Genomic DNA, 9,899 nt, shown 5'->3' with positions numbered 1-9,899 from the left:
CTTCACTATTCTGCGGATGATGATTTACAAATTGAACACTACCCTTAATGCAGCAGTGTACAGGGCTTCCGACATCTGCAGCCTGATTTTTGGCTGTAATGCTGGATGGGTAATGTTACAGACTGCAGTAACTCCTTGCATCTAACTCAGAAATTGTGCTACTGCCCTCACCTGATAGTGGTTTGTTCTGTTGGTTCTTCTCCATTCATGCAAATCACATGATGGCCAGGATGATAATTTGAGTTCCCTGCTTATGATCGCCTTTTAAAGTAAGTATTTGCATATTTAGTCATGAGGCTACCAGGTGAGATTAGATTCTGCTGCCATAATGCCAGTGTGTTTAGTTGGTGAGAGATGGCCCTTTCACCAAAATTAGACGAAGTGCTTTAACTAGACAGTCACAGAAAGAAGTCTTGGCTGCTGGTCCTCAGCAGAACCTCAGCTGCTTTCCTAGTGCCAGTCTGCACCTACAAACGGTGCAGTACAGGATCATCCACCTCAGAGGTAGTTGTATTTAACTTGCATCTCACCTCTCTGAGCCTCGCGCCAGCAGGATCAGCTCATTAAGCTCCATTCTGACTGTTTGTAGCCCCAACCATTCATTCTTAGCTTAGGCCAAGGAAATGCTGAGAACATTTTTATAAACCCCAAACTACAACTGAATGTGGAAGTGTTTGAAGCGACTGGAAGGCAACTGCTGAATTTAATCAGGCCTTTAATGTAGGTTATACATTCATTAACTTTCACTCTTTCCTTAGATTTAGTGTTCGTTCCTTCTGTAAGAAACCATTGTGTGCATTGTGGTGAGGGACAGTGGCTGAGTAGAACTACAGACACCCCAAGATGCTACTCAGTGGGAAACAACAGGTTCAGCATGCATGCAGCTATTAAATGTTCAAATAACCTGAGACAGGGAACATTTCCCAGTTTGCCTTGGGCAGTGAGAACCTTTGTGTTTAATGCAACTTAGAAATTTTCTCTGCAGGTTTCATAAGGGCTACAAGGACTGCTTAGGAGCTGCAGTGCCATGCCCTTGCTGTTCATTCCTACCTTGAGGTAAACAGTGACAGAACACTGCTCAAGCCGTGAGGAATCATCCCCCTTTGATCAGACACAGTCTGGGCAGTGTGCTACTGCTCGGTGCCTCTGCTGACTGTTTGTACATTGGGCTGCAAACTGAGGTACCTTTATTAAAAATATGTCATAGCACAGGAAGGCTGCGGTAAGAAGTTCTCCAAATGAGAAATGTATATTGCTAATGTCAAATTAAATTCACAAATTCACATCAGAAGCCACTCTGAGCTGTGACTCTTCTCATTCCTTCCATTCTTTTTTTTTTTTTTTTTTTCCCATGGTGACACCTAATTAAGATACAAATCAGCAGTGTCCAGGTGAGAAACTTCCCTGAGAGCCATCCGTCTTTCTGCATACAACATCCCAGGTAGCCATCCCAGCGCATACAACGAATTCTGTAGGTGTTTGCTCCACAGTACTGTAAGATCTTGCTGCCAATGGAAGTGTGCCATGTTGGAGGCCAGGCTGCTCACCTGGGAGCCCGGTGCTGTAGATTTATTTCATTTCTGAATGGTGTAATCAGTCAGGCTCTTACATTCTGTTGCACGCAGGCCTGGTTATTGGCACCACAAATCCCTGCTCTATTTGTCTTCTTTTAAAAGGTGATTCATCCACAGGGCAGTAGCATATTAATTATTATTTTCAGGTTGCCTCTTACATCCATCCCTTTAAGATTTGCAAACTTTTATAAATTTTACATATGACTTTCCAAAAATATAAAAGTATCAACGAGATGATCATAATCCATAAAGGCTTGTACTCATGTCATCTTAAAGAAGCGAGAAGAGGAAATGTCTAGGAGTCAGACTTCTAGCCAAGTAAAATGACCCTATATTTCTGTCTGACCTATTTTATTCTTTAGCTTGGGGAGCTAACCAGCTGACAGGTGATGCTGTAAGGTTCCAAGTGACCTAGCTTGAAATGCAGGGAGTTGGACAACCAGTGGGATCTTTCTTGTGGAAAATCTCACTTTGAGTCTATTCATTTCATGACTGATCTAGAGAGTCTTGGCTTCTGCTGTAGTAATTCTAATATAGCCTAGCTCTCTCTCCCCCCCTCCTTCCCCTCTTCCCCTCACTCTCTCTCTCAGTGTGAATGAGTGATTTTCTGAAGCCTAGTGTATCTAACTTTGTTTTTGCCAAACCTGGGAAGAATCACAGGTATCAAGGGGAAAAATGCCAATCTATTTTCATTATATCAAGATTTGTGTGGCTGTTTGGCTTCGTGCACCAGGAATATCACGTTTCCTATTCGCAGACTGAAGGAGCAGGGAAAGTGTGTCTTTTTCTCCAGGAGAGGGTGTCCCATCACTGCTGGCCAGAAAGATCTTACACTCAGGGCTTATACATTCTTTGGTCTGCTTTTCCTAATGTTATGTTGCAGCAAAAAACAGCTTGGAGAAATGCAAAGACAGCAAATCTGAGTGAAAGAATGTATTTGAAAAGGTAGATAAAATATTGTATGTATAGCTGTTTCACTTAACTTTCATGACTATCCAAACTTACAGAGCCTGTTAATGAACATAGGATCTAGCTTGAATGCACTGTACGTATCTTTTTCTATTTATGTAACAGTCTGATGTATTTCATTAATTCCTTCCTGAAATCTAACACCTGATTTGTGGGCCATGTTTCTATCCTTGTCTGATTTTGTTTTCAGAAGCAAGATGTGCTCTGTATGGCAACTGCTATGTTATACAGGCACACACAGTAAAGTACCTTTATTTAATTTTACCTTCCTCTACAACATGAAAGCAACGTGCCTTTTCTACTACTCTTTTAAAACAGTGTCTCATTATTCAAATGCACGGCAGTTTTAATGACAATTTGCATAAGGTTGTAGAGTCAGTCTAGCTGATGGCTGTGAAACAAATGTTTGCAAAATTTATTTGGGGCTTCAATTTCTTCGTTATAGCTTGTTGTTATTGCTCTTCCCAAATCCTGGCAGCTGAAGAATGAGAAAAAGAAAAAGCAGAGAGAATCGATAGTAAGAAAATAAACTTCTAATATAAAATGACAGCTTGACAGCGAACATATCTGGCATGAATTGCAAATGCAGCAAAGAGTGGGAACCATAATCTGATTTCTTCTGGTTCTATATCATTCTTTTATAGAATGTCTTTTTTTTATACTAACACCATTTGTGTCATAGGAGCCTTAATATAATCAATATTATATTGCAAAAAAATTCTCAGGATAGTCACAAGTGTTTTATGCCTCCTTATAGGCATTTACAATTATTTTTTATGATAGTAAATGTTAATTTTAGAGGAATTCACACTGGTTCTAAATCAAGGAAGTCTTCTGTACTGAACTGAGTCCCTTAAAAAGAACAGATAATCTCAAGATTTCTGTTCTTTGGTGCTGAGGTGTCATGGAAATAACTGAAGTTGGTATTATTGGACTGAATCTAAGCTCTAGCCCTGACTTGGCTCATGAATTGTAGCTACAATCAAATCAAGACCCAGATCTTCAAATCTTTTGATTTAAAAGGATAGCTGATGGCATGATATGTATCATGTACAATTTCTACATTATTGTACTTGGCAATTGTTTCAGTTGCTTCTCCAAATGTTATATGTAGTTTTGCGATTTTTTTCTCCAGTTAATTCTAGCTCTGTTTGCTAGAGCTGATCTTTGCCCTTCCTGTCTCCTGAAATAGCCAACACACCTTGCATCATCTGTGAGCTTGAGTGTAGCTCCTCATGGACTTTTCTTTTGTGCTTTTTTTCCCAGCCTTTGCTGTGCAACAGTCCCAAAGGACCCCATGCAGAATATTTTTTCTAAGATTCCTACAAAACAGCTATTAATTCTTTCAGCTCTTTCCCACAAGTGCAGGGCATTCATTTAAACCAAATGAACTTTATTAAAATTAGAGAGATGTTTAGCTTAGAAGCAATAAAAAGGTAATTGTCTTACCTGAAAAACTAAAATTAGATGCATTTTTATAGCATGAGCCTGTAATATACCTGAAGTTTAACATTTAATAGAATGCATGGCTGAGAGACTCACTGTCTGTGGTATCAAACTCATCCCTATGCTTGTGTGTGTCCACTGGAAAAGATGGCCTCAAGGAAACAAATATTTGGCTCTGCTCACTGAAATTTCCTGGTGGGTCTCTGCAGCAGTTTTCTGAGAATGTCTTTGACTTCAAAATGCTATGTATTGCAGTGACTCGGATCTTCGTTCACAGCTAAACACAAACCCATTGATTATAATGTTGTATCTCAAGAAAACTGGCCATTCTCCTTGCTCTTGTTTGACTCTTGATATGGATCACAGTTCCTGTACTTGTACTGACTCATTTTCATTTCTTTGTGGAAAGAAATCATCTTCATTCACGTGGAACTAAAGATCATCGGCCGACTCATAAGGAGAACTGTGATGCTGTCTCTTTCAGAGGTTCATTAGGACTCACTCAGCAAGGTTCCCTGGCTATGCCTGTACTCTTTGGAAGCAGCAACCAGATTGCATTTAGGTGTGCAGTAAGTGTCTGTCAGCAACATGTCAGTCTTTAACAATTGATTCATCCATATAAAAAAAAAAAAAAAAGTAAGAAATTCCTTTTCTGCTTTATGTCACCCACACGTTATGGCACTAACAGCACTTGTTCCACATAAGGACTGTACATAGGCTCTTCTACTTGCTTATACAGCCTGAAATAAGATGGTGTTAGTGTGCTTGCTTGCTTCCAAAATTATGCTGGTTATTGTGCCAAGTTAAGACATGAATGTCAAGCCATTCCACAAGCCTAGAAAGAATAATAAAAATATTTATGAATGTTACAGTTTTAACTGTTACATTTTTTAAGACCTCCACAGCTTGGACTGATTTATGTCTGTTCAGCTCTTTTTTGAAAATAAAAAAAAAAATACATACAAAAGAAATTAAGGAAGCCAGAAGCTATGCATACAAAGAACTATCTAAAAATAAGAGGTAAAGCTATAAACTTTAATATCCCACTGAGCGAAGAAGAAGGTTTTTCTTGTCTGGCTACAGGAGTGTGTGCAGTTTTGCTGAAATGTAGTTCTCATTTTGCCTCATACAGTCTCTGTGGTGGTGACTGCTATTTTTACTTTAGATGTGGGCTTTTAAATTTCCTTATTTATGTTTTTATTCTCATCATAAGAGATGTATTATAACCGTTCACTGCATTCTACACGTTTAATTCCAAACTCTGACATGCAACAGCCTTTGGTTGAGCTGTGGCAGCTGGAAATTCAGCACAAACGACATGCAGTCCCCGAGTCTGAAAAGGAAGTTGAGTCACAAAAATACAAATTTCACAACAGAATAAATGAAAAAAAACACAACATTCTTAGAGACCAGCTGGTGGTGTATTATATCCACATTGTGACCATGCCTCATCATAGTCTGTCTGCTTGGTACTTTTAAAAATAATTTTGGCTTTATGTTTTCAGCTGGCGTGCCAAGGATTTGATGTTACAGCAGAGGTGTCCAGTTGTGAAAGAATGTCTGATCATGGTCATACAGTGTAGATGTGTAGTACTGTCCTTCAGAAATGAAAGAAGCATGTGACTTGCACCCTTTTAGTAGTGTAACAGAATGATCATGCTATGAGATGTATTCTGGAAGTCAGCTAGAAGAGTAAAGAAATAAAGTGAGAAGCTTGTTCTTCCCTTCAAACAGTCCATGTTTTTGCTGATTTTCCTGAAGGAGTTCACATCTTGGAAATAGTTTTTTTCCTATTCCATTAAAAGTCTCTACCAGTAGTGTGAGAAAAACTGATGAAAGTTTTGTTTCTTTTCAGAAATGTACTGTCAAACACTCCCTGTTTTATTTGCCATGCTGATAGTCATGTAAGCAGTGGCCTGTATGAGGAGAGATGTGAATTTTAATGTTAGCGTTCTTGGATGAGGAGTGTAGAAAGCAAAAGATGATTTTGGCTGGCCAAGATATTTTAACTCTTTCAAGAAGTCCAACTTCCAGATAATACCAGCCGTCTTCTGAAGAACAAAAAAAAAATAAGTTTGTTAGCTGCCACTGAAAATTAAAGTTGTCAGATGCACCGAACAGTACGTGCACCACTTAAGATTTAAATTAAGGATCTCAGTCCAGTAGTTCTAGCCTAATGTGAGTTAAATAACATAAATATATATTTTGAAATACTGTATTGAGAACTTGTAGGTGATAAATGATTCTGATCATCCACTGAAAAGTTAGCTCTCAGAAAATATCCACACTTTGTTGTTGTTGTTGTTCCTTCTTCCCAAGGCAATACGAGTTGCCTCAAACAAGTTATTTGCTAAACAGAGCCTAAGATCTGGATAGATTTATGTCGCTGATATGCCTGCTTAGCTATGCAGAGTGACAGCAGCATGATAGTTTGCGAATCGTCTCCTGAAACCACTTGGAAGCTCTTTTTGTCACTGCCTGATTTCAGTCATTGATCAGGGAAGATGATAGGAAGCAGGGGCTTAAAACACCAGACTCCCATTAAATCTGTTGAAGTTTTATTTCTAGCATTGTTTTGTATTTGCTATGTGTTCCAGGAAGCACCCAGGTCTCTTGAAGAGAGATGCAAGCAATGCTCTGCACACCCTGAACAATTGTTGACTTTTCAGAAGCACTGGTCAGACTCCACATCGGGAGCACTTCCATGTCCAAGGTGGGCACGGGTAAATAAACAGGTGTACCTTAAAAAAATGCTGTGGAAATGACATACTTGATATGCTGAGGGACCGCAGTAGTAAATCCTATATAAAAGCTGTGTGTGTAACTAGGAAAGAGCACAGGGTGATATATAGAGTTGCTGCTTTAAGGTATTTCCAAAAGCTAACTACATTTCATGTTCTCATTAGTCAAAACTTCCAAGGCGTCCAGAGATGAACAGAGATGAAACTCTGTTATTCTATCTGTCACATGAAGCAACAGAAATCTGAGACTGGTTTTCAAACATAATTCCAGAAAACTGTCTTCCCTTTAGCCTCTGCCATGAAATATAGCACAAACGAGCATTTTTAATGAGACATCATTTATAGAATATCTGCAAAAAAACGAAATGCCATAGACTTTGTGGAGTGGGCTTGCAGGCATCTGTTAGCATTGTAAAGGGAAGTGACAGGATCCCAAGTTGGCAAGAGCTTTAGGAGAAACATGCCAGATCCTTCTCTTGTAAACTCCTCTTCCCAAAGCAAAACAAAGACTTTAGGCTAATAACACACAAACAAATTCTGTTACAACATAAGCTAGGATACTTAACTTTTTAAATAAACAAAATTCATAGTGTCCAAGACAGAATATAAATAAAGGACTTATAGGACTTTTTTTTTTTTTTTTTAACAGTCCCCCCCACCATGTGGTGTTGCAAGTAAATTCTTGCTTCTGTGTTTAGTTTAACTCATTTCAATGGTTTTGCGAAGTGCAAAAAATCCTCTAGCAGTCCCCCTGGGTCCCTCAGAAAGGTGGTAGGTTTTTTGTTTGTTTTTGTTGTGTCCCCCTCCCATTTCTTTCAGCATGCAGGTGTTTGCTGCCTATTTGAACGTAACCTTTCCAGCTGTGTGCTGTGCCTCTGACTGCGAGGTACAGAAGGACAGCCTCTGCTACGTGGCTGTTGTGCTGTGTGTATGGTGAATCGGAGCTGGAGTGCTGGTGGAGAATAGCCTCCCACCTCACAGGCCTCGTACTGCTTTTGCCTGGCGATGTGGTAGGGCTCAGCAGCACTGGAGGGATGGGTCTGAGTAACTCCACTCGTTTCTTCTTTAGAAGCCTGTTCATAGCTCTAGTTATGCCCACCACTGTCATTGCAAAACTTCTATTCCTGGTTATTGCATAGGGTAATCAGAACATAACTGAGCTTTTCACAATAAAAGTTAATGGTAACTGATGCAGTTTGTAATATCTTTAGTATTTCTATGTCTACTATTCATTAGCCAGCCTCAGGTTTGTTTTCTTAAACCCTCATGCACACCGAACAGAGGTTGATACACAGGGGATTGTTTTCTTTTGCTTGTTTGTTTGTTTTTTCCTTACTGTGTGGTTACAGTAAACTTAAAACCCAGACATCTCATAGAATCATAGAAGGGCTTGGGTTGGAAGGGACCTTAAACACCACCCAGTTCCAACCCCCTGCCATAGGCAGGGGCGCCACCCACTAGATCAGGTTTGCCAGGGCCCCATCCAGCCTGGCCTGGAACGCTTCCAGGGAAGGGGCATCCGCAGCTTCTCTGGGCAAAAGCTCAAGGAGCCAACATCTCTTTTGTTCAAATGTAGAAGTGCATTAGGCAAATCCATGCTTCCAGAACATTCGGTCCAGAACAGTACCCCCCAGAAATGTAAACGACACCCTTAGTCCCCTTCTCCCCCCTCCTTAGGAACCATTGGTAGTCTCCTCTGGAAAGGCAACAAGATCAAAACCATATGAATGCTCTGGAGAGAGGAAAGGCACTCAGCCCCTCAGAACTGAATCTGAAGCGTCATTATGGGCTATTCGAACTGCTGATTATCAGTGAAAGCTGAGCCTTGTACCAACTTGCCAAGGGTACTTTTAACCCATTAACACATCATCATAGTTCTGCAGTAATCTGAAAGGGAGAAAATAAACCACAAAAAATAGTTTTCCTTGACTGTAACTTGATCTGGTAAATGACAATATGTTCTGAATACTGTTTGTGTAGCTCTCATTATGATTGTGGCCTTAGATAATTAGTTAATTAACAAGGCTATGGTAAAGTTAGTGTCACTGCTTTCATCATGAACTGCAAGTACTTCAGAGGTCAAGAGTGAATAGCAGAGTCAATGAGGTCTCTTTGAACTCATTTGCCTCTTACTGCTTCGGTGATCTTTAAATCTGCATTCCATTACCTCCAAAACATTTCCTCAACATGACTGCTTCTCAGTTAAGACTCCTATTTCTGGGTTCAAATAACCTCTATTGCCCTCTTTTCCTCTCTCATTGGCCTCCACTGGGTTCCACTTCAATGCATTTCAAGCTCTCCAAGATGTGTTAGCTATTTGTGGAAGCAAAATCATGCTATTTCTTCTTCTGTGATAATGGCTGGCTCCTTGAGCATTTTCTGGCAGGTCTTTGAGTCTGTCTGCAGTCTTGATTTTGCTCATTTAGTTTTCCTTGTATTCGTTCATTTCTTTTTTTTATTATTTATAGGGATTAACCACTGTAATTTCATTCTTTTGTCTCACCAAATTTTGCTCAACTCAGTGAAATTATTGGTGTGAATAAAATGGAAGAAGAAAGAGAACCTCTGCACAATGTTATGGTCAGTGTTTGGAATTTGATCTGCAATGTCCATTTACCATACTCTTGTCTTAACCTGATGGTAAGTGACTGTGTAGTGTTAACATTCCCTCTAGATCTCTCTCTCTTTTTTTTTTTTTTCTCCCTGACCGCATGGTATTTTCCATGTTTGTTTGTTGCTTGTTTGAGAAATAAGAGATCTTTTGGTCTTCTTTTCTAAATTTGGGAATTGGAACTAAATGGATTCTCAGACTCTCTCTCATGTTGTCCTTTGGTCATTCTTAGGCTAAGACTGTGTTGTGCTTTCAAAGTCTCAGTCCTCCTCCTGCCTGTTGTTACCCAATGGGTGCAGGCACTCTGTTCTTCTCCTTGGATTTCCATTTGCCATCAGTCCCATTTGTGCCATATCGCCTGACTGTTCTTTTCTTGCATTCCTGCTACATCTCTAGTTGCCCCTTCACAAGATCTTTCTTTCTCCAACTGTCTGTGAGTTTGAAACACAAAATCCTGTCTTTCCTTGGCACCTCCTCACTGAGTAATCTTGTCCCTGGTTAATTTTATTGGTACATCTGGATTTCAGCGACCTGCTGAAGACTGTTAGACTGGCCGAT

At 39.9% G+C, this 9,899-nt stretch overlaps 1 protein-coding gene across 1 annotated transcript in view; it reads left to right on the top strand.

Annotated features, from left to right (window-relative positions):
• Positions 1-4,418: 4,418 nt before the first annotated feature.
• Positions 4,419-9,899, top strand: part of LOC310903944 (uncharacterized protein) — a 144,256-nt gene continuing 138,775 nt past the window's right edge. The window contains exons 1-2 of the mRNA XM_083848046.1: positions 4,419-6,702; positions 9,253-9,370. The gene's annotated coding sequence lies outside the window, so the exon portion shown is untranslated. The remainder of the gene's footprint in view (positions 6,703-9,252; positions 9,371-9,899) is intronic.

Source organism: Anser anser (genome assembly GCF_964211835.1).
Source record: "Anser anser genome assembly, chromosome: 9".
In the NCBI taxonomy this organism is placed as follows: domain Eukaryota; kingdom Metazoa; phylum Chordata; class Aves; order Anseriformes; family Anatidae; genus Anser; species Anser anser.
Note: the sequence above shows the minus strand (reverse complement) of the source record. Positions and strands in the feature narration are given on the sequence as shown.